A 26,309-nucleotide genomic window follows, 5' to 3' on the forward strand; every position below is an offset into this window, starting at 1 on the left:
GGGTTTATCTCTGAACTCTGAATTCTATTCCATTGTCTGTCCTTCTGCCAGTGCTTCTGGTCCTTTTAATCAGTGTCCATTTGGTCATATATTAGTGTCCATTTAACTGCATTTACAAACATATGCTTTATTCTAAAGCAATTTTATCTGCTTTTTTTTTTTTCATTCTGTAACCAACCAAATGTAGTCAGCTTCACCATGTTAGCAGAGAGGAAGACTGAAACTTATAATAAAGGCAATGTCCACTACTTCAAATGAGTGGAAACTTTTCTGAAAACCAAAAGAAGGAATTGGGTGATTTCAACCAGAAGAACAGTAATGTAAAAGTTATGATTGCCTCATCTGGATCTCAAATGTGGTAGCTATCTCCTTCTGAGAAAAGAGAGATAGAGACAAGAAGTTATAGGCACAATGTAACTGAAATATTTGGAGACACTTTTATTACTTGGTATTGTTAGTGAAAGGTTTTAATATTCTGATGAAACTTTAGCTGATTAGTCTTCCTGCCTTTCTGACAACATAACTTATTGTACTTGGGAAATTGTGGTGCCACATTCCGCCAACACTCCCTCACTCACTCCCACCCCCACTCTTCTCATGTCCGAGATCCTAGAGTTGCTCCCATACAAACAAATCATGCAGATGAAAACAACTGCTCTCTCTCTTGTACCAGAAGAAAAGGATTAATTCCACCTATTATGAAAATGGAATTAGTCTCATCAGATGTAGCCTTGGACACCAACCTAAAGTAATTTTATTTCAACAAAATCAAACATGTAAGATATGCTATGGTCAATACTTTCTTTCTGGACAGAGAGAACTTCAAGTGATAATACTGTAGTATCTTAATGGGGCTTGCCTCATTCAGGGGAACATTATCTTATAAGAGTTTTAATTTAATTGTGCACAGGATACCTTTTCAAGTACATTTTCAGTTTTCAAAACCATGTGTTATTTACAGGAAATAGAATTCATGTGTTTTTGATTCATTTACACTTAACTCATTAAAAAATTCCTGTTAAATCACTTGGTATTCAAGGACTTTTCAGCTTTCTAAATAAGTTTCCAAAAGCCTTCTTGAAGATACGAAATGGCATTAAATAAATATGTACATGAGTTTCCAAACCATGTTCATAATTTTTCTTTAGAATTTTGTGCCTTTAATTAGTAAAATGTGCTTTTCTACTATTTGGAAAGAGATTAATGTATGAAAATATACCATGTTTCAATGTGAGAAAACCTAAATTTACAAATAAAAAGTTTTAAATACCATTAGACAATCAATAAATAATTTAATGATTCACATATATGCTGCAAATAAATATCAGATACACATCAGAAACTGAGGAGGAAGCAAGTGAATGAGGAATTATTGATCACTTCTTGGGTGCTATGTACTGGGCTTATGTGTATACATAGAATTTAATCCTTAGGAGATAAATATTTTTATCACATTTTCACAGATGATAAAATTGAGGCTCAGACAAGCTAATCTTCCTAAAGCCACATAGCTAGTAAGACAGAGCCAGGATTCCAACGAAGGTCTGTGTGATTCCCAAGTTCATGTTATTTCTGCTATCTATGCATCCCACCAGATTTGAAGTTAAGAGATCTGGTTTCAAATTACTGTACTTTTACCATATACTAGTACTACGAGCATGAATAAATCTTAGCTTCCTTGACTATAGCACAGGAACAATAATACCCACCTTATAAAACTTTTATTGCAGTAAATGAGATAATGCACATATGAACACGCCTGGACTGAGTTGAGTTGGTTCTCTTGCCTCCAGCCTTGCCCCATTTCAGGAAATGTCTCATATAGCACAGCTTAACACTTTGAAGTTGCAGATTTCATGTCTATTCCATCTTCCAAAATTTTCATTGATTGCCCAGTACCTTCTACTACAATTAAAAGTTCATACTTATTTTGTTCTAAATTAACATATACAACTTTGTTGCCTTTATTCCCCCAATAAAACTTTAACTTCAGTCAGATTAATTTGTCCCCACACTCATGAATCAACATGTACACTATACTTTTTAAAAATTTCAGTAAAATACACATAACACAAAATTTACCATTTTAACTAGTTTTAAATTGACAGTTCAGTGGCATTAAGCAATTCACATTGTTGTACGCCATCGCCACTATTCCACACTGTACTTTTCCAAGCAGCATTTCACATACCCCACATTGAAAATTTCTTCCCAATTCTATTTATCCAACTCTTAGTCCTCTTCTAAGCTTGGACTCACATTGCATCATCTGTGAAATCTTCCCTTACTGTGTTTACCTGAATCGTATCACATGTTGAAAGGCTGTTTAGTATAATGGTTAAGGATATAGACTTTGGATCATATTGTTTGAGTTTAAATTCTAACTTTGTTACCCCCTAACTATATGACCTTGGACAAGTGAATCAAACCATTAGTGTCCTAGGTATTTACCTGAATGATTTAAAAACTTCTCCACACAAAAGCCTGAACATGAATGTTTGTAGCACCTTTAATCATAGTTGCCGAAAACTGGAAGCAACCAAATGTCTGTGAATAAGTAAACAAACTGTGGTACATCCAGACAATGGAAATTATTCAGTGATAAAAAGAAATGAGCTATCAAGCCATGAAAAGACATGGAGGAACCTCAAATGCATATTACTAAGAGAAACAATTCAGCCTGAAAAGCCTACATACTCTACAATTCCAACTATATGACATTCTGGAAAAGGGAAAGCTATAGAGGCAATAAAAAGATCATTTGTTGCCAAGGGTTTGGGGAAGGGAGGGATGAATAGGTGGGGCACAGGGGATTTTTAAGGCAGTGAAATTACTGTATGATACTACAATGGTAGATGGATAACATTATGCATTTGTCCAAAACTCAGAACTGTACAACACAGAATGAATCCTAATATAAACTGGAGACGACTGCAACAAATGTGCCACATTAATGCAAGGTGTTAATAATAGGGGAAACTGGGGTGGTGGGGAGAAGGGATATATGGGAACTGTACTTCCTGCCCAATTTTTCTAAAAACCTAAAACTGTTCTAAAAAATAAAGTTTTTTCTGTTAATTTATAAAACAAACCAAAAAATTAGAACTCAATAACAAAAGCTGTTTGGGAAACCCTCAAATATTTGGAAACTAAATATCACACTCCTAAACAACGTATGTGTCAAAGGAGAAATCAAGAGGGATTTGAACTGAAGGAAAGCATTTTGAACTGAATGAAAATGAAAATACAAATCAAATTTGTTAGATGCAACTAATTCTATACTTAGAAATTTATAGCACTAAATGCTTATGTTAAAAAATAAGACAGGTCTCAATACAGTGACCTCAGCTTTCAATATAAGAAACTGGGAAAAGGCAAAGTCAAACTCAAAATAAGCAGAAGAAAGGAAATAATACAGGCCAGAGTGGAAATCGAAGAAATAGAAGATACAAACAATAGAAGAAATCCATGAAAACTTGGCTCTTTGGGAAAATTAAAAAAAGAATTGACAAGGCTCTAGCCAGACTGATTAGAAAAAGAGAGAAGACACAAATTAACAATATCTGGGATGAGAGAAGAAACATTAATACAGTCTTCAGATGTTAAGAGGATGAAAAGAATATTATGAGCAACTTTATGCCAATAAATCTGACAACTTAGGTGAAATGGATGGATTCCTTGAAAGTCAGACTGCCAAAGCTCATCCAAGAAGAAATAGATAACCTAAATACATGTATATCTATTAAAGAAATTGAATTTGTAATTAAAAACTTTCCCACAAAGAAAAATGCAGGCACACATAGCTTCCCCGGTGAATTCTACCAAACATTTAAGGAAGAAAATAATACCAATTCAACATAAACTCTTCCAAAAAACTGAAGAGGTCGGAATACTTCTCAGCTCTGTGGGGCCAGTGGTACCTGTTACCAAAACCAGACACAGGCATTAGAAGAAAAGAAAACCTTTCCTCCTTTTAAAGCTATATATTTTCTTTCTATTCTCAATCCTTCCACAAAGAACCTAAAAATACTGGGGAAAATATTAATTTTTTTTTCCTTAAAATCAATGCAAAGCTGTCAAGGTAGTGAGGAAATTACAAGCCAAAATCTAAGAAAACAAGAGAATCTAGAGAGCACTGATGCACCAAAGCTGCTTCTATTCTGAAGGAACTTATTGATCTGGGCAGATTTGGGCTTTGGTTTTAGCAGTTTCATTCATGGAGGAATCAGAAGTCGACACCCAGGGCCTGGCCAAGGTGGGGAGCCCCACAGAAGACCCCTTCCCCACTGAAGCAGTATCACCCTCAGAGTAAAAGAAAACGTGAAATATATCTACCCTCTCATATACCCAAGGGACCAAAGGGAATATTGCTCTGGCACCAAGAAGAACACAGGTAAATAGAACAGGGGAAAAACTCCTCCATGAGAGATTGTGGCTGTGGGCTCACACTCCCCAAGAAATTTAGACCTGGATTTGGATGGTCCAGGGAATGTGGAGCCATGAACTTGGATAATTTGGCCCTGAAATGGTAGAAGAAAATCCTCTCTGAAAGAAGGTACATTCATCCTAGACCTCGAAGAATCCTTGCAAATAATACTTGAGGGACAATAGCAGTGCACAGTAAAACACACACACACACGGACAAGATCCCATGAGAAAAACTACAGAAATAAACTACAGCAGATATTGGAATTATCAGACAGAGGTTCTTTTTAAAACCTGGCTTATTGTATTTAAAGAAATAAAAATCAAATTGAAAATATCTGAATATTCTAAAAAGTGACTGATCAGATTTGAAAAATAAACAATAATATTATACAGGAATGAAAACAATATGTGAAATTTCAAAATGAGTGGATAAATATAACGTCAAATTAGAAGATATTTTAGAAATTACGCAGAATGCAGCATAGATAGACAAAAAAGATGGGAAATACAGAAGAAAAGTTAGGAAACATGACCAGGAGATTTATGATTCATTTAATCAGAGTTCCAAAAGGAGAAGAATAGAATGGAACAGAGGCAATACTTGAAGAAATAATGACCAAGGTTGTTCCAGAACTGATGAAGAACCTCACTTCAAATGACTTGGCCATCTCACTATAGCTCTCAAATGTTTGCAACATGGGTTATTCCATTTTTAAAATACTGCTTCCTTTGTGCTATGAAAATTAGAAGCTTCCCTTATGTGTTGCTTACCAGATATGTCATTTAAAATGCCACTTTCATACTTGATAAATTGCAGCTCTAGCCATCTTGGACCAATATTACATTCAAAATGCAGGCAAGTGTCAGGGGGCTATTCCATAATAAGAAAGTAACAGTACTTACATCTTGATGCTCTATGGATGTTTCAGTATAAAAATATTTTAATGGCAATGTGTGGTGGTAGTATTTACCATTTTCCAGACCAAAATTATTGCTGCCATGCTTTATGGTGTGTAACTCTAGAACATCAGTTATCCATTTGTCTGTAGTTTAGCGGGGACACAAATGAGTTTCTAAAGACAATCTCATTCTCATTTGTAGTACTTTATTTCTTTGGTTCAACTCCAAGTACTAGGTGGAGTCACTTCCTATATAGACAGAAAACATCAATGCTACCCCCAGCTCTGCTGATTATTAAAACATAAGGCTCTGTACTTAATTAGTGACAATGAATAGCTGTATTCTATTCTCAGGGGCTTAGTCTTAAATTCAGAGCTGTTCACTATTTTTCAAAAGCTAAGATTAAAGAAACGCTTAGAAGGACTACCTTAAGAATGTGTAATTCATCCATTTCTTCGGATACCCTGAAATCTACTCCCGGACTAAGGCATACCATATATAGAATCTTGCCTATGATAACTCGATAAAGAAATTATTTTCTGGTTTGAATTCAAGCATAGTTTTGCTTTCCCAAGAAAGTTGTTTGCTTTTTGCATTAGGATAATATAAAACTTGTCTAACCTTCCTCCTGTTTAACTCATTTTTAGATTTTTAACTTATTTGATTTTGCCATATTGCTTGTATCTTTATACACTTTCTTTTTTGAAACAAAGCATTGCTTAGATACAATTCAAAACATTAATTAATGTCTAAAACATTAAATTACATTAACTATTTAAATATTTTTGCACCCACCATCAGGGCAGCTAAATATATAAAGGCAGTACTAACAGAACTAAAAGGAGAAATAAACAACAATATAATAATAATTGAGGACTATAATACTGGATAGATCAGACAGAGAATAGATAAGGAAACAGTGGATTTGAACAACAGTATAGACCAAATGGACCTAACAGACAAATAAACATTCCATCCAGCAGCAGCAGAATACATTCTTCTCAAGTGCACACAGATCATTCTACAGGATATATCATGTTAGGCCACAAAGCAAGATTTAGCAATTTTAAGAAGATTGAAATTATACCACAATGGTATGAAACTAGAAATGAATAATAGGAGGAAAGCTGGAACATTCACAAATATAGAAAAATTAATAGCACACTCCTGAACAACCAATGGATCAAAGAAGAAATAAAAATGGAAATAAAAAAAATCTTGAGACAAATGATAATGGAAACACAACATACCAAAACTTATGGGATGCATCAAAAGCAGTTCAAAGAGGAAAGAAGTTTATAGTGATAAGTGAAAGAAAAAGAAAGACCTCAAATAAATACCCTAACTTTACACCTCAAGAAACTAAAAAAGAACAAACTAAGCCCAAAGTTAGCAGGAGGAAGGAACTAAGGAAGATTAGAGCAGAAATAAATGAAAGCCAGAACAGGAAAACAATAGAAAACCTTAGCAAAACTAAGAGTTGGTTCTTCAAAAAGATAAACAAAATTGTCAAATCTTTAGTTAGACTAACCGAGAAAAAAAGAGAGAAGACCCAAAAATAAAGTTATAAATGAAAGAGGAGACATTACAACTGATACCACAACACAAAGGATCATAAGAGACTACTATGAACAATTGTATGCCAACAAATTAGACGACCTAGAAGAAATGGATAAATTCCTAGAAACATACAACCTACCAAGCCTGAATCATGAGGAAACAGAAAATCTGAACAGACTAAGAGAGAGTAAAGGGATTAAATCAGTAATTAAAAATCTCCCAACAAAAAAAAGTCCAGGACCAGATGCTTTCACTGTTGAATTTTACCAAACATTTAAAGAAGAATTAATGCCAATACTCAAACTCTTCCAAAAAAGTAACGAGGTAGGAATACTCTCAGACTCATTTCATGAGGCTAGAACTACCCTGATACTAAAGCCAGATAAGAAAACTACAAGAAAAGAAAACTACAGGACAATAACAATGATGAATACAGATGCAAAAATTCTGAACAATATACTAGCAAACTGAATTCAACAGCACGTTAAAATGATCATACACTATGATCAAGTGAGATTCATTCCTGGGATGCTAGGATGGTTCAACATATGCAAATCAATAAATGTGATATACCACATTCATAAAATGAAGATGAAAATCACATGATCATCTCAATAGAGGCAGAAAAAGCATTTGACAGAATTCAACATCTATTCATGATAAAAACTATAAACAAATTAGGCCCACAGCTCACATTATACTCAAAGGTGAAAGACTAAAAGCTTTTCCTCTAAGATCAGGAACAAGACAAGTGTGCCCACCCTCACCACACCTATTCAACATAGTAATAGTAGTTGTAGCCAGAGCAGTCATCCAATAAAAAGAAATAAAAGGCATCTGAATTGGAAAGAAGTAAAATTATCTCTGTTTGCACATGACTTAGTTTTATATATAGAAAATCCTAAAGACTCCATGTAAAACTACTAGATCTAATCAATGAATTCAGTAAAGTTGAAGGATACAAAATCAACATACAAAAGTTAGCACTTCTGTACACTTACAATAGCATCAAAAACAATAAAATAGGGACTTCCCTGGTAGTCCAGTGGTAAAGAATCCACCTTACAATGCAGGGGACACGGGTTCAATCCCTGGTCAGGGAACTAAGATCCCACATGCCACTGGGCAACTAAGCCTGCACGCCACAACTACTGAGCTTGTGCGCCTCAACTAGAGAGCCTGCATGCCGCAAACTAGAGAACCCACGTGCTCTGGGACCTGCGTGCCACAACTACAGAGCCCACACGCCCTGGAGCCTGCGTGCCGCAACTAGAGAGAACGACGAGCCTGCACGCTGCAACAAAAGATCTCACATGCCTCAACGATGATTCCGCCTGCTGCAACTAAGACCCAACACAGCCAACAATAAGTTAAATAAATAAATAATAAAATAAATCTTAAAAAAACACACCAAAATTCAGGAATAAATTTAACCAAGGAAATGAAAGATCTGTACACTGAAAACTGTAAGACACTGATGAAAGAGATTGAAGAAGATACAAATAAATGAAAAGATATCCTATGTTCATGGACTGGAAGAATTAATATTGTTAAACTGTCAATACTACCCAAAGTCATCTACAGATTCAATGCAGTCCCTATCAAGATTCCAGTGGCATTTTTCACAGATAGAAAAACTCCTAAAATTCATTTGGAATCACAAAAGACCCTGAATAGCAAAAACAATCTTGAGAAAGAAGAACAAAGCTGGAGACATCATCCTTTCTGATTTCAAACTACATTACAAAGCTATAGCAATCTAAACAGATTGGTATTGGCATAAAACAGACACATAAACTAATAGAACAGAATCGAGAGCCAGAAATAAACCCGTGTATATATGGACAATTAATATTTGACAAGGGAGCCAAGAATACTCAATGGAGCAAAGATAGTTTCTTCAGTAAATAGTGCTGGGTAAACTGGATATTCACAATTGAATTAAAATTAGACCCCTATTGGGCTTCCCTGGTGGCGCAGTGGTTGAGAATCTGCCTGTCAATGCAGGGGACACGGGTTCGAGCCCTGGTCTGGGAAGATCCCACATGCCGCAGAGGGACTAGGCCCGTGAGCCACAATTGCTGAGCCTGCGCGTCTGGAGCCTGTACTCCGCAACAAGAGAGGCCGTGATAGTGAGAAGCCCGCGCACCACGATGAAGAGTGGCCCCCACTTGCCGCAACTAGAGAAAGCCCTCGCACAAAAACGAAGACCCAACACAGCCATAAATAAATAAATAAATAAATAAATAAATAAATAAATAAATAAATAGACCCCTATTAACAGCACTCATAAAAATTAACTCAAAATGGATTAAAGACTTAGATGTAAGATTGGAAACCATAAAACTCATAGAAGAAAACATAGGGTAAAATCTCCTGGACATTGGTTGTCACAATGATTTATTTGATATGACACCTAAAGCATAAGTGATAAATGCCAAAAAAATAAGTGGAACTACATCAAACTAAAAAGCTTCTGCACAGCAAAAGAAATGAGGAAAATGAAAAGGCAAACTATGGAGTCGGAGAAAATATTTGTAAACCACATATCTAATAAGGGGTTAATATTTAAAATACATAAGGAACCTATACGACTCAATAGCAAAAAAAAAACAAACCCACAAAAAACAAAAAGACAAAACACAACAAATAATCCAATTAGAAAATGGGCAAAGGATCTGAATAGATATTTTTCCAAAGAAGATATTCAAATGGACAAATGAAAAGGTGCTCAACATCACTAATAATCAAGGAAATGCAAATCAAAACCACAATGGGATATCACCTCACACCTGTAAGGGTGGCTATTATCAAAAAGACAGATAAGAAGTGCTACTGAGGATACGGAGAAAAGAAAACCCTTGCCCACTGTTGATGAGAATGTCATCTGGTGCAGCTACTATGGAGTATGTGCAGCTAGTATGGAGTTTCCTCAAAAAAGTTAAAAATAGAACTACCATATTATCCAGCAATTCTATTTCTGGATATATATATTTGAAAGAAATGATATCACTGTTTTGAAGACATATCTGCACCTCCACATTCATTGTATCACTATTCACAATAGCCAAGACACAGAAGCAATCTAATTGTCCACTGTTGGATGAATGGATAAAGAAAATGTGGTATATATGTGGAATGAAATAGAATTCAGCAACAAATAGAAGGAAATTCTGCCATTTGTGACAACATGGATGAAACTTGAGGGCATTACACCAAGTTAAATAAGTCATAGAAAGACAAACACTGTATGATCCCACTTATATGTAAAACATAAAAAAACCCAAACTCAAAGAAACAGAAGATATATTGGTGGTTGACAGTTGGTAAGTTTAAGCCCTAAAGCAGTGCTAGGGTACTGGATATAAATAGACAGATATATTTATCTAATTACTTTAAGTGGGGGGAATGGATGAAGGTGGTCAAAAGGTACAAACTTCTAGTTATAAGTTCTGGGGATGTAATGTACAGTGATGTACATTGTGCCTATAATTAATAATATGTATTGTATATTTGAAAGCTGCTAAGAGAGTAGATCTTAAACATTCTTATTACAAGAAAAAAAATGTAACTATGTCAGGTAATGGATGTTAACTAAACTTATTGTGGTGATCATTTTACAATGTATACTTAACCTAAAATCATTATGTTTTACACCTTAAACTTATACCACGCCACATGTCAATTATATCTCAATAAACTGGAAAAACACTGATTATCATTTTTGTGAACTCTTTGTCATTTATCTTTCATTATGATGCATAACTATGATTATGTATATTATTGAATGTTTTGGATGAAATGTGTTACATCTTTATTTGATTAGTAAATGCTGTTCATGTGTACTCAGTCAACAAATTTATGGATTATACTACATACATCCACCTGCTATCACTTAGAAATATTATCACTTATAGTAATTAGACAAATACATCTGTCTATTTATATCCAGTACCCTACCACTGCTTTAGGGCTTAAACTTAGTCACAGAGACAGGACATATGCATAGTTTTGAACTCTGTTTATTGACATGACCACTTTGATGCAGTTGTTACAGACTCATCAAAATGGTCATGGTCGTGACAAAATATAAACTCACTTTTGTTGTTTACACCTCATTCCTTATACTCACTTCATCTCTGAGCCTCATCCCGTTCCTGATCTTTATTCCAACTGATGATGTCAGTAATTATGTGAGAAAAATCATTTTGTATATTTTGTCAAAATAAAACAAGTATATGGGTTTCTATTTTAGTCTGTACCAAAATGCCCCCTAGTCAAGATGATTGCATCAAAATTTTACTCGGGGAACTATTAATAAAATAAATGTCAAATTAAGTTAACAGTTTTTTATTATATTTCAACTATGGTTTAGGTATTTGGTGCATGGGGGTGATGGTGAGATACTACCAAATAAGCCGAAATTGGAAAACATGGAAATTAATTTAACATTTGAAAATAAAACTAGTAGAACCCATACATAATGTAAGTAACCAACTATCTATAGAAGCAGTAGAAGAGTTTGTGTATAAATCTATAACTAAGGAGTTTTAGAAAGAATGAATTGAAATGAAATTCACTGAACATATTTATTATGAGCTGGTCCTGTGTTGAGGAGCATCCAAAACCCTAAGTAAGATAAAAAGAGAGTATTCGTGGGAAAGAATGGTTGTATTGCCATGCAATAATTCAACCCAGCTTTAATAAAATCAATTTTACTGTATTTTGACTGAAGAAGAAAATCCTTTAATAATGTTGTTCTACAAGTCTTCTATAGTGGTAAAAGACTTCCAAATTGCAGTTTTTTAGAATGCTTGCCATTCATTCATTTATTTGTTTATTAATTCATCAAACATTCATTGACACTTGGTATAGGTTTTGTAATAATCACTGGAAATGTAAAAGCCAATAATACACAGTCTTCACTCTCAATAAGCTTCCAGTCCAGTGGAGAGCAACAGATAAGTAAACTAATAATTATAATATAGGCTGATTATTACTATAGCTATTAATAATTACATACTATGTTAGTCAGCTATAGATGGAATGCTGTATAAGAATGCAGTGACTTAGAATGGAGGAAATATTTGCAAATCATTTATCTGATAAGGGGTTACTACCCAAAATATATAAAGAACTCAAACAGCTCAAAAGCAAAAAACCAAACAATCCAATTTAAAAATGGCCAGAGGATCTGTATAGACATTTTTCCAAAGAAGAAATACAGAAGCCCAACAGGTACATGAAAAGAAGCTCAGCATCACTGATCACTAGGGAAATGCAAATCGAAACAACAATGAGATATAACCTTATTCCTGTTATACCATGTGATCCAGCAATTCCACTTCTGGGTATGTATATTTGAAAGAAACGATATCACTGTCTTGAAGAGAGAGCTGCACCCCCATGTTCATTGCAGCATTATTTATAATAACCAAGCTATGGAAACAACTTAAGTGTCCACTGATGAACGAATGGATAAAGAGTATATATCATATATATATATATATATATATATATATATGATATATATATATATATATATATATTCATACACATACAGGAATATTGTTCAGCCATAAAAAAGGATGAGATCTCACCATATGCAACTATATGGATGGTCCTTGTGGGCATTATGCTAAGTGAAATAAGTCAGACAGAGAAAGACAAATACTGTATGATCTCACTTATTTGTGGAATCTAAAAAAGCAAACAAACCAAAAACTAAAAACCAAGCGCATAGATAGAACAGACTGGTGGTTGCCACCCGGTGGGGGTGGGAGAAATGCATGAAGGGAGTCAAAAGATAGAAGCTTCCAGTTATAAAATAAATAAGCCATGGGATGTAATGTACAGCATGGCCACTATAGTTATTAATACTGTATTACATATTTGAAAGTTCCTAAGAGAGTAAATCTTGAAAGATTTCATCACAAGAAAACAAATTTGTAACTATGTATGGACAGATGTTAACTGGATTTATTGTGGTGATCATTTCACAATATATACAAATATCAAAATATTACATTGTATACTTGAGCTAATATATGGTTGTATGTCAATTATACCTCAATTAAAAAATTAAAAGGAAAAAAGAAAATAAACAGAGTCCAGTGACTTAAAATAGCAAGCTTATTCTCTTGCTCATAGTTCTGTGGGATGGCTCCAGGGTCTGAGCTCTCCAATGAAGACTGGGTACAGGGCAGCTCCATGTGTCCCTTGTCTTTGGACCAGTGGCTGCTTAAGGTATGTGATCTGCTCCATGTGTCTCACTCTGGGCCCCAGGCTGAATAATCACCAGCAACCTGGGACATGCTCTTCTCATTATTGGAGCACAGGAGAGCAAGCTCAAACACTGAAGCATACTTCAAGCCTCTGTTTGAATTGCAAATGCTGACATCCCACCGGCCAAAGGAAAACATATGATCAAGCCCAACACCAGTAGAGCAGGACAGTTTACCTGGAGTATACAGGAGGAAATATTTGCTGAACAAACTCACAAATACAAAGTGCAGTGGGAGAGAGCAGAGAGGGTATTATATCAATCAAAGTTCTTGGTTGTAAACAATAGAAACAGACTCTGACTTCTTTAAACAGAAAAGGAATTTATTAAAGAGCTATTGGTTAGTACATAAAGTCTCTTGGAAGGCTTAAAAACCAGTCTCAGAGACTATGCATCCAGAACAACTTTCTAAATCACACAGAACTAGACTGGAAAGGAACTAGTACAGACACTCCAGCTCAAAGTGCCTATACCACTATTGCTACAATTACTGGCACTATTGCCTCTAGAACTGGTTTTAGGTGTCTTCCCTACTGCTACACATTGTCAGAGTTCTGCCCAAAAAACCCCAAATCCATGCTTTTTTGTGCCATCAGCTTCTAATTCATAATCTGGGGTAGAGGTGTTTGATTGGCAGATCCTAGATCACGTGCACAAGGGAGATGGGAAAGCAAGTAGCTAGCATTTTTAGTTTCTTTGGAGGTAGCAGCCACTGTCCCATAAGAATGGGGAGTATCTCAAACACAAGTAGGGGACTCAGATGCTATGTAGCAAAAAAAGGAGAAGTTTTGATTACAAGCTAGCAGATGAGGGCAGAGATATCAGGGAAGGTTTCCCAGAATAGGTAAGGTTCAAATTAAATCTTAAAGAATAAATAGGAGCTAGAAAGTTGAAGAAGGGTAACATGAATAAGGAAAACATGGTACATTTGAGAATCTGCAAGTAGTTCAGCATGGCTCAACTACAATGTATAGGGATGGATGTGGATGAAGTGGCAGTGAGATCAGGTTGATGAGAGAAAATGGGGAAAGATCATAAAAAGCCTCCGTACGTCATGTTAATTCATCAGGTTGTGGTGCAGGAAATAGAAACTACTTTAGGTATTTCAGACAGAAAGGTATTTAATAGAGGAAAATGCCATATTAGGAGAAGGGCTGGAGGCATAGAAGTCAAGGGGCTGCTATGATTTCAAAGCTGAGATCCAGGGTTCAGGAAGCTGCTGCTGCCGCCATTGATGTTGCCTCAATTGCCTCTCATGTCTGTGGGGCTGGTGAATAGATACTAGAACTTAGCTACTGCAATTGCCTCTAACAGTCACCTCTTCATAACCTTACTTGCCAGGAGAAGTTACAGTAAGAGAAGATAGCTTCTACCTCATTTTCAGAGGTAGAACCAGATTTGGCAGAACCTACTATATCTAGCACTCTAGCATCAAGGCTATATGGGGAATATATTGTAGTTTGTAGCTTTCCATCATCTCCAATTAGGAGAGTGGGATGGCGATTCAAGTAGCCAATCCATAGTATCTAGCCCATCATGTAAAGGAGCACAATTTTTTCTTAAGAACTATGTAAAAAAATCGATGTATTTTTAAAGCATGGATGTTACACACTTAGATTTGCTTTTTAGAGAGGTGTCTTAATGACACTGGAAGGAATTAATTTGGAAGCATAAAATAGAAGATTTTTTCACTCAAATGAGATAGAGCAGAGGAACTAGAAATCAAGAATAGGGAAAGGGGGACTTCCTGGTGGCACAGTGGTTTAGAATCTGCCTGCCAGTGCAGGGGACACAGGTTCAATCCCTGGTCCAGGAAGATCCCACATGCCACGGAGCAACTAAGCCCGTGCGCCACAACTACTGAACCTGCGCTCTAGAGCCCGCAAGCCACAACTACTGAGCCCGTGTGCCACAACTACTGAAGCCCACGCATCTAGAGCCCGTGCTTGGCAACAAGAGAAGCCTGCTCACCACAACGAAGAGTAGCCCCTGCTCACCGCAACTAGAGAAAGCCTGCGTGCAGCAAGGAAGACCAATGCAGCCAAAAATAAATTTTAAAAAAATAATAAATAGCTATTAAAAAAAATAAAATAGGGAAAGGGTTGGAAGGTAAAGAAGGTAAAGAATCTTCAGATCTTGGTAGTGGGTTTATTGGTTATGGTGGGCACTAGAGAAGGAGAAGGAGAAGCTGAGGGTTACTCCTAGGTTTCAGGGTTGGAAAATTGGAGGGATTGTGATATGGTTCAACACAGTGGAATAGATAAGGAAAAAGAGAGGGAGCATAGTGGATTAAGTTTTAGAAATGTTGACTTTTTTGGTCCCTGTCGGACATCTAAATGGGATTGTCAAGTATGTGATAAGATATATGGCTCTGATGCTTTGAAGATATAAATTCAGGAATCATGAGTATAGAAATAAAAGTCACTGTCCTAGGAAAATTCAGTGACAATGTAGTTGGATAACTCACACTAGCTACTCAAACAAATAACCCCCAAATCTCAGTGACTTAACATATTAAGGTCTATTTATTACTCACCTCATGGTCTCTTGGTCTAGTGTAGACTGATGTGTTTGGTGGGGGAGGTGTTTCTCTTCCAACAGTCATTCAGAAATTCCAGGTTAGTTATACCCAGTGCAGTCTTCCAGGGATTCAAAATACTCTGGTGGATCCTCTGTACCAACTGAAGAACAAAAAGATCTTAGAAGATGTTAAGTGATTTTGGAGACCGGGCTAGAAGTGATGTTAGAATACAGATATTCAAACTATCTATAGCAAAGGACGACTTCTTAAAAAACTTTCCAATCTACTGCAGACTATTACTTTTGTAAAAGACAATAAAAATGTTGTAAGAATGTAAAATTTCTATAAAGGTTTCTAAACACTTTCATTTGCTGTACTTACCTTGTTATGTATCAGAAACAAACTAGTCAGAATGACACTGGTCTCTGAACTACACCCTCAGTAGCATTGGTGTAAATTGCTTCTGATGACATTCCACTGGCCTGAACTAGCCATATGCTGCCACGTGAATGTAAGGGAAATTGGAAATGTTCAAAGGAAGAAATGAAGTGATGGTCTCTAATTCAATCCACCTTCTGGTCCCAAATATCCATTTTTCTCTTCCTCCGTCATACTGACCCATCTCCAAAATATATAATCCAAAGTCTCATCAAGTCATTGCATGTAGCTTAAAATCCCAGATCTCTCCATCAGATGTAGATATGACTTCTCATGTTCTGGTGACCTATAAACTAAGAAAAAATATATATACTTCTCTCACCAGACTTACACCCAATATACAATGGTAGAAATGAAGGATAACTGCAAAAGACACCCTTGTTAGGAAAGGAGAAGAATGAGAGACAAAGCAGACACTGCTCCATAGCAATTCTGAAATCCTGGTTACAAATCATTTTGAAGGCCCTCTATTCCAGGGGTGAAGAAATTTCCTTGATTAGGTGATTAAGCTCTAATTCTTCCTTTGGGGAGATTCTGTATTAGGGTCTCCAGACAAACAGAAGCAATAGGAGATTATCTATTCATCTATCAATCTATCCATCTAATAAATTTCCATGTATAAAATCTACATACCTGTATATCAGCTAGAGAACCAGGAAAGCTGGTGATATAATTCAGTCCCAGTCTAAAAGCTGAGAACCAGGAGACCTAATGGTGTAAGTCCTGGTTTGAGTCCAAAGGCCCAAGGCTGATATCTGAGGGCAGGAAAAGGTGGACATCCCAGTTCAAGCAGACAGGGCAAATTCGCCCTTCCTCTGCCTTTCTTACTCTATTCCACCCTCAAGAGATTGGATGACGCCTACCCACATTGGTGAAGGCAATCTTCTTTATTCAGGCTACTGATTTCAAATGCTAATCTCATCTGGAAACACCCTCACAGACACACCCAGAAATAATGTTTTACCAGTTATCTGGGCATCCCTTAGCCCAGTCAAGTTGACACATAAAATTGACCATCACAGACTCTTTCTCCATTTCCTCTGGCTCTACCCTTGGGAAGTTTTCCTTGTCCATAATCTTCCATGGCCATATCTGAATGAGAATTTGCTCTCCTTGGAGACTGCATAGTTTTCATACTTGAAGAGCCTGGGGGTCAACCAAAGATGGTTTTATAGCTTAATCAATTAAAAATAATTTCAGATTAGGGGCATGGTTACTTTGGCAATACAATTTCCTCACAAAATGTAGTAGTGTTGTGATCCATTTGTTTCCACTCAGTTCAGTATGCCATTAACAACACCTGAAATTCTTTCCTAGTCTGTTTAAGACTGAGTTGCCCAGAAACAGATCCTGAGAAGAGGATTTGTGAACAATGACTTATTAAGAACATTACATAGCAATAGGAACAGCAGAACAAGGGAGAAGAGGAAGTCATGTGTATCACTCAGGATCCAGTTAGGAGACAGAAGCATACTAGTTATTTTAGCAAAGAGAATTTAAAATAAAGAATTGTTAAAGGCAAAAAGAGAATATTAAATATCGTGGATGTAGCAACTACAGAAAGCAGTGACCACCTCTAGGGCTGAGGGAACAAAGAGAAGATGGTTGAATGACTAACACTGTTAGTCAGTTGGGCTTGCTATTACAAAAGTACCACAGACTGGGTGGCTTAAACAACAAACATTTATTTCTCACAGATCTGGAGGCTGGGAAATCGAAGACCAAGGTGTGGCAGATCTGGTCTGGTGAGGACCTGCCTCCTGGCTGGTAGACAGCTCCCTTCTTGCCGTATTGAGAGACAGCAAGAGGGAGAGGGAGAGAGAGAAAGAGAAGAGAGAGGAAGGGGAGGAAGAAGAGGAGAGAGGCACCTTCCAAAGGCCCTATCTCCAAATACCATCACACTTGGGATTAGGGATTCGATATAGGAATTTTGGGGAGACACATATATGCAGTTCATAACAAACTCTTAGAAGCCTGAAGGATTGGCCCCATGGAGCTGAAACTCAGACCTCTGAGAAAGGGGCACTGCTCAGCTGGTGCCGGAATCTCTGAGCTTGGAGGAGAGGTACCATAGAACTGGGACCCAGGCCTTTGAGGAGGGGGTGATGGTGGCTGGTGTTGATATCTCTATGGGGGTGCAGTGAGACTAGTTCTGCAAGCATTAGGAAAACTGTAAACTGGATTCAGCCTCTGCTATTGGAATGAACTGTTGCTGCTGGGACTAATGAAAAGTTGCTGGATACATCATGACAGGAACATAAAACAAATAGAAGTAAACAGGAAGGAGCAAAGGCCTTTTCCTCTTCCAGCCTTTCAGTCTCCTTCAAGTGTCCTCTGTTGGCAGAACATAACAGGGAGCACCTGGCAAAGCACAAAACTGGTTTGCAGATTCCCAGCCCCCAGCATTACAAAGCTGAGTTAAGAAGGGTGGCTTTGGATCTGGGGTAATAGCTTAACATGCACATAAGCAAGGATACAACTTTAGATAAAAAGCTACAGAGGTAGCTTCAGCCTGATCCTACAGGAGAATTCTGGAGTGTAAATGATGCCTCCCACCCAAGACAGGGGAGTTAGGGCTTTCACACTCCTGCATTTATCAGGCCTTGGTTACGAGCTCGCCCTATTTACTGGGCTAATTTCCCAGGTACTTCCAGTCTCTGTGAAGGCAGGCAAAGTGGCTCCAATAGCCTGAGCATAGTCCTCTGAAAAAGAGCTGCAGGTCTTGGCTGCTGGAAGCAAAAGTACATTGAAACTTCAGGCAAAGGGAGCACCCAAAAAAAGGTGGATAAATATCCAGGAGTCATGGTTGAAGTACCAAAATATTCCCTCTGGAGACATAGTTCTAAAAGCTGCCATATTTCTCTGCTTTCTTGATTAGATCTCTCTCTCGATTTAATTGCTGCTTCTTTGGAGACACGCTGGTTAAAGGGTACAAGCTTTCAATTTTAAGATGAGTAAGTTCTGGAGATCTAATGTACAGCATAATACTGTATTGCGTACTTAAAATTTTCTAAGAGTAGATTTTAAGCTTTCTCACTACACATACACACACACACACACACGCACAAACTACATGAGGTGATGGGTGTGTTAATTAACCTGATTGTGGTAATCATTTCACAATGAATATGTATATCAAATCATCTCGTTGTACATTTTAAGTATATATAATTTTGTCAATTACACCTCAATGAAGCTGGAAACAAAAAATAATGGCTGCTACTTTGAGGCTATCTGAAACAGTAGGTGCTATCTGAAACATGTGTAATCTGATCTTTCCTAAAGGCTGAGTCATTTTCTTCATCTCCTACTGGGGCTTCCTAGCTCAAAGCCTTTTATGTAGAAGTATTGTGTTTCCAAACCCTGCAAGGTCCCCAAATGCTGGACTCTATTCCGTTTCAGTTCTGTTTGTAAATTGGTTAATTCTCTTCTATGCTAATCTCTTCCTGGTAATGCCCTGTTAATCACATAAAAAATCACCAACACCCACTATTAATATTGCTTTCTGAACTCTTCCCATAGAGCTACAAATTATGTACTTGTTCTGATCTGCTTTCTAATGTATTATAGGCAACAGTTTAGCCACTGCCTGATATGAATCTACAGTTATCCAGCCTACTACATTTCTTAATTCCTACATGACTGCTATGCTAAACTAATGCCATATATTTTAGATTTTTTGTTATAGTTGGCCACCATTTCTATTATTAATCCAAGTAGGTGATTGTTACTATTGTAACAAACAACCCTAAAATCCTAGTGTCTTAACCCAATAAAGATTTATGTTTTGCTCTAATCAGTACAATGAGGACCAGTGTGGTGAAAGTGCTCTGTGTAATTATTAAGAGACCCAGGGTCCTTCCATCTAACATTGCTGCCATTCCTTAGCTCCTCAGAGTTTTCTGTATCTGGCTGACTGATGTGCAAAAAACAAAAAGGAACTATAAATCACTAGAGGTTTTAAGGGTAAGGTTTAGATTAGGCAATCACTGCTTCTATGTTCCACTGGCCAGAAATAGTCACACAGCCTGATGTAGAAGTAAGGGAGCTAGGAAATGTGGATTTCCTGGGTATACAGAGGAAGATAAGATGGTGAATATTTATCATTGTCTCTACCAGTTAGGATGCTTTCAGTTGCAGATAACAGAAAACCAAACTAATATTGGCTTTGTCAGGGAGGAAAAGCTTTCTCTCTACCCTCTTATATTTAGTTTTGGGGTACCTGCAAATTAAACTGACAAAAGACAGGTTAGCAAGAGAAAAGATAGATTTTAATCACATACCATGTATGGGAGTTCACAAAGAAATGTGACTCAAAGGTGTAGTTAGAATTTGGGGCTTACATACTATTTTAATAGATGAAGGGGAAGGGGAGAAAGGCATTTATGTGAAAACAAATAACTTCTTAGAAGGGGGGTGAGGGAGAGAGGGCATTTATGGGAAAACCAATGACTTTTAGGAAAGATAAATGGGCCCTTAAGAGAATAGGTGGGAGATACGATAGTTTGTGACAATGTCTGTTTAGGTGTGGTGACAATTCTCATAGTCTCTAGCCATAAGTCAGTCTTCCCTAGTTGCTCCCTGGGAGGAGATTTATGACAATTGAGTTCTTTTGGAAGGCTCTGCTTTTAGGCAGATAAGGGATTTCAGGAACTCAAATACCTTTGGCTAGGGACTTCCCTGGTGGTCCAGTGGTTAAGACTCTGCGCTCCCAATGCAGGGGGCCCGGGTCTGATCCCTGGTCAGGGAACTAGGTCCCCCATGTCCCAACTAAGAGCCTGCATGTCGCAACTAAAAGATCCTGCATGCTGCAATGAAGATCCTGCATGCCGCAGCTAAGACCCGGCGGAGCCAACTAAATAAATAAATATTTTTTAAAAATGCCTTTGGCTAAAAATAATTTTTATGCCACAGTGGCTTATTTTGAACCCCTTCGGCTTAAACAGAAAAGGGAATTTATTGGCTCATATAACAGAGAAGTCTAGCAGCAGAATGGGGTTCAGGTTGGGTTTGATTTGGAGGTTTATGATGCTCTCAGGGATTGACTTCCTTTTCCTGTGATTGATTTGCCCAGCCCTTCCTCCTCCACGTTAGCTTTACTCTCAGTTGGCTCTCAGTAGCACACACACAAGGAAGGCTGTAGTTTTTCCGGTATTCACATTCTAATGCCATATCATCCAGAAAAAGAATGAACTTCTCTTTTGCTCACAATCAAACAAAAATCCTGGTCTTCACTCTGATTGGTTTATGAAACAATAACTGGTTCAAAGGGAGGTGAGGCTAGCTGTACTATAGTTTTAGGCTAGTTGTACTATTCTTGGAGTTGGGGTTGTGGTGATGATTATTCCACCCGAATTTGGGTGAACACAATAGAGTTGTGGAATAGAACTGGGAAATCATCTATATCTGTTACAGTCAGGAAAGAGTGGCACATGATCTCACTTAAGGAGAATGAGTACTGTCAGGATACTTAGCCCATACAGAATGTAAAGGGGCAGAAAATATAACAAGTTAGAGGAAGCACTTAAAAATGATGGGAAGGTATGGATAGTGTCAAGAGAACCAAGACAGTTGTGTTATAGATCCAAGGGAGGAGTTTTGAGAATGAAGTAGTGAAATAAATCATCCAATTTGTTGATTTCATACTCACCAGATATCCTTTAAAATTTGGCTTCTCATGTAAATGTTCCTTTTGAGTAAAAATGTGTACACAGTTTTCTGGTCTTCTTGGCAGTTATGAAGAATTTGGTTTATATACCAGTCTCTAGTAAGTCTGGTTGGCATGAATCATCCCACTGGATTTAAATTAGCTCTGGTTACATGGGACTGAGTGAACTGATGAGGATGATTATAATTTTTGTGACTTTGTTTGAATAATTAAAAAAAAAATCCCCCCCCCCAAAAAAAATTAGCTCTGGAGGCTAACAACATTAACTTTCTGTCTCTGCAAACTGAGGACCAGACTGTAGAATACAGAGTGAAATTTTAAGTTCACTTTCATACTGTAACACCCTTTGCTAACCATTAGGAACTATATTTGAAACATTTGAAATATAATGACTTAAGAATGCTCCAAGATTTTTGAACTTTTAGCTTTCCATGTTTGCTGTTTTGACTATTCTGTTTTCCTATGAAACTTATTTGCAGTGCCTACAAGAAAGGGAAAGCTGAGTGGACTATCCCTGGCCCAGCTGGGAGAAGAGTAGGTCATGGTCATCTGTAGTCATTCCAGGTTTCTAGGGCTAATTCAAGTGGTCTTCGGCAAAGACTGGTCTGGGAGTGGTAATCAATAAGGAAACAACTATAATGATAAATGCCAGAGAAAAGCTGGGGACAGTCTGGTTGAGAAAGAAGAAACTGATTTCAAACCGGCGGGACGAATTAGTACGATCCAGTGATTGAATGGTGAGTGCAGTGATTGGTGTGTATTAAGGATCTAACAAGGCAAGATTTCAAATCCAGGTCACTCTTGAGAGCTGGACCACTACTGACATCCATCTTGTGAGTACAACTGGGAGAGGAAACTTTCCTTACAGATCAGAGTACGATGTTTTGCAAGTATTTGTGCAAGCAGTATCTTAACAGGTGTTCTTGTAAATGCACTTATCTTTTGTTTTTGTTTTCGTTTTTTTAGTTATTACAGGTATCCATATGGCAGTTAGGAATTGAAGGAGACGGAAGCAAAATCTCAAGTTTGAGACAAATTTGGCAAAGGTAGCCAATTATTAAAAGAACCTTCTCCACTTCTTTTTCTCATCTGGTGTGTGGTCTTCGCCGCCGCTCAGGCACAGTGTTTCTTTTTTTTCTTTTTTAAATTTATTTATTTTATTTATTTATTTTTGGCTGCGTTGGGTCTTCGTTGCTGCCCGCGGGTTTTCTCTAGCTGCGGTGAGCGGGGGCTACTCTCCATTGCGGTGCGTGGGCTTCTCATTGCGATGGCTTCTCTCCTAGCACAGCACGGGCTCTAGGCCCACGGGCTTCAGTAGTTGTGGCTCGCGGGCTCTAGAGCGCAGGCTCAGTAGCTGTGGCGCATGGGCTTGGTTGCTCTGCGGCATGTGGGATCTTCCCCGACCAGGGCTCAAACCCGTGTGTCCTGCACTGGCAGGCGGATTCTTAACCACTTTGCAACCAGGGAAGCCCCAGGTGTTTCTTTTTAATGGCGCCTCTCTTCCTAGACCTTCTTACTTTCCAAGCCTGCAGAGAACTAGCTGTTACACACAGGGAGGCCCCGGAACTCGTGTTTCCACGCCTTCAGATTCGATGGAGCCCAGATTTCAGGATTGCTGGCCGGGGAGCAGGCGGCACCCACGGCCGCTCCAACCCCGACCCTGTCCGTGACCTTCGGCCGCTGCCCGCGCGTGGCTGGGCGCCGGAGCCTTCGAGGACCCGCAACGCGGCGCACATGCCCGTGCCCGCCTTCCGCGTCGGCGAGAAGAAAGGGAGCCCGGACGCGCGGAGGCTGACCCGGAGCCTACCCATGAGGCAGCGCGCCGGCTCCTCGAGAGCCCCCCCACCCCGCCCACGGCTCGGCCGCCTGCTCCGCAATGGGAGCCGCCGCCGTCGCCGCCGTGTAGTTTTTCGTGCTCCTCCTTTTCCTCCTCCTCTTTCTCCTCCTCCTCAGGGCCCCAGTCAGGCCGATCCGCTCCGCTCACGGTAAGCGCCCCCCGCCCCCGCCCGCCCCGCGCTGCAGCAGGCAGAGGCCCTCCCGCGCGGCCTGCGCCGCCTCACTCCGGGGGCGCCGGGCTGGGGGTGTCGAAGCCGGCGCGGGTCGCCGAGAGCGCCCAGGGCGCGGGGGAGGGGACCGGCTGCGCGGCGGCGGCCGGACCGCCATCTTGCGCTGGCCCTGGCGGGGGAGGGATCGCGGCGCGACGCGGCAGCCAGCTCGGTGCGGCAGGCCGGGGCCGCGCAGGCCGCGGACGACGCCGTTTCCCCGCCCCGCCTCGCCCCCCAGGGCCTGTTTGCCCCTGGCCTGGTTTGGGCTTTTCTTTCTGGAGGCTGCTCCCGTGGTCTTCCGTACATTTTGTGCCGCTGTTTGGCGGGGACCCGTGCCCTTCTCGCTCCAGCTCTCCCCCCGAGTCTCGTGAGTCGTAGGCAGAGACCACAGGGGGTGCCGAACTTTGAAGCTCGGGGACCCTAGGGCCCAGGTTCCCCCGCCCGGGTGACCAGTCAGTACCTGCTCACACCCTCCTTGTCAAAGGACTTCCCCGCTCTGCCCTACACGTCCCGTTATTGTCTGCAGGAGAGGGGCCCTGAGGAGAAACGTGGACTTGATAATACAGTTCCCTAACTGAGCTTGCAGGTTTCACTTCGTGAGACGGAAAGAATGATCTCACTCTGAGGTTTTATCCTGCTCTAGAGATGGACGGAGTTCCTTCCAACTTATCTCAAGTGTTAAACGCTTCTACGGAGCGATCGGCTAGAGAGGAGAAACGTCAAAGTGAACCCACTTCTGCAAGCACGGGAGACCTTCGTTCCAGGGGGTTCTCTTTGTTTGCCAAGAGTTGTTAGTTTAAAAAAAAATTCTGTGAACTTAAACCTGATTTACTTATTGTTTTCAGGTTTGAACTGTGTTGTAAGAATTTGACGTCTTTTAGCGGCATTAAACATAAAATTGAAGCATTAGAGGAGCGATTTAAAGTACAAAAGCCACCTCTCTGCAATTGTGAGGTGTCCTGCTTTGGGGGATTACTGTGCCAACTCAGGCTGTCTCTAAGCAGAAACTTACGGTGCCTGTGACCAAGGCACTGGTTTGCTTAGAGAATTAAGTTGGGGCTGTGTGCTCTCGATGTTTTAAAACATCAGTACAAATACCATTCTAATTGTATCTTGCATTTGTATGGGTCATTGTTACCGGCTGATACGCATCTCCTAACCCCTTTTACAGTGGTCTTTGCTACTAGAACTGATTTTGAAGGTTAGGAAAGAGAGCTCAGGGTGAGAGGTCTCTAATGAAGTCATGGCTAGGAAGTGATAGAGCCTTTTCTAGAACCTTAAGTCTTCTGATTCCTCATTCAGTGCTCCATTCACTATGTTTCATTTTTTTGTGAGAATGAAGTGAGTGAGGAAAAGAGCAAAGGAGGCTCACCTACAAAATTTAAGAAGCACTATTCAGTTGCCCCTTCCTTCGCATTTTTATTTTTAAGAGTTCATTTCTTAGCTTTTTAACTTTTTGTTATTTAAGTTTTCATGTTATTTTTTTCCCCACACATTGAAACGTGGAATAGCCGGGTTGAGCCCTCATACCCACCACCTAGTTTTTACGGTTGTTACTGTTTTGCCACATTTGCTTTACCCACCTATCTCACGGTTGTTTTTGGTGAACATTTTCAAAACATATTTCATACATCACGACAGTTCACACCGAAGTACTGTGTGTGTCTCAGTATGTAGATCATAAGATTAAGGTCAATTTTCTATGTAACTGCAATAGGATAATCACACTTAAAGTTAAGAATAATCCCTACATAATTCCTGATAATCTAATGTATGTGTGTAGTATGTATTCACGTGTTCTTCACATGTTCCTTGTTGTCCCCAAAATGTTTTTTAGTCATTTATTTTGGAACAGTCATGCATTACATTTGTGTTAGTTCCTTTTAATTTAGTGTAGTTCCCTCTTTTTTTTAAATTACATTGACCTTTTGAAGAGACCAAGCCAGTAGGCTCGTAGAATAACCTACATTCTGTATTTTACCGACAGTTTCTTCCTCATGGGGTTTAACTGTACCCTGTATCCCCTATACTTCCTATAAACTTGAAGTTAGGTCTAAAGGCTTGAGTAGATCAGGCTAAATATTTTTGGCAAGAATACTTCACAAGTCATGCAGTGTACTGCTCATTATACAACATCAGAAGGCACGTAAAGTGGGGTTATCCTGTTGGTAATCCTAAATTTGATCTCTTGGATAAGATGGTGACAGACTATCTTTCCACTGTAAGCATTTCCCTTTGCAATTAGCAGATAGTCTATGGGGTGATATTTTGGCATAAGTATTTGGTAAGAGTTTTACTGCAGTAATCTGATAACACATAGTTGGGAGCAATTGTCTAGAAATGGGTGTTTGGGGATGAAGGAGGGGAGCAGTTTTGAAGGATAGAACTAACTTACCTAGTTTAGGAAACTTGGAATTGCTGCTCTAGTTGACATCAGAGCCTACAGTGGCTAGGGGAGAGGAGACA

The 26,309-nt window shown here is 39.0% G+C and overlaps 1 protein-coding gene across 5 annotated transcripts in view; it reads left to right on the forward strand.

The window, feature by feature from the left end:
* The first annotated feature begins 22,792 nt into the window (after positions 1-22,792).
* The window catches only part of ZNF280D (zinc finger protein 280D), a 121,117-nt gene continuing 117,600 nt past the window's right edge, over positions 22,793-26,309 (forward strand). For 4 of the 5 annotated variants that reach the window (XM_061182078.1, XM_061182080.1, XM_061182082.1 and 1 more), the window contains exon 1: positions 23,639-23,783. The gene's annotated coding sequence lies outside the window, so the exon portion shown is untranslated. Of the gene's footprint in view, positions 22,845-23,638; positions 23,784-26,309 lie in introns of those variants that run through there. The other variant, XM_061182081.1, reaches the window with a different exon arrangement.

This window comes from Eubalaena glacialis, chromosome 2, assembly GCF_028564815.1.
Source record: "Eubalaena glacialis isolate mEubGla1 chromosome 2, mEubGla1.1.hap2.+ XY, whole genome shotgun sequence".
Taxonomy (NCBI): domain Eukaryota; kingdom Metazoa; phylum Chordata; class Mammalia; order Artiodactyla; family Balaenidae; genus Eubalaena; species Eubalaena glacialis.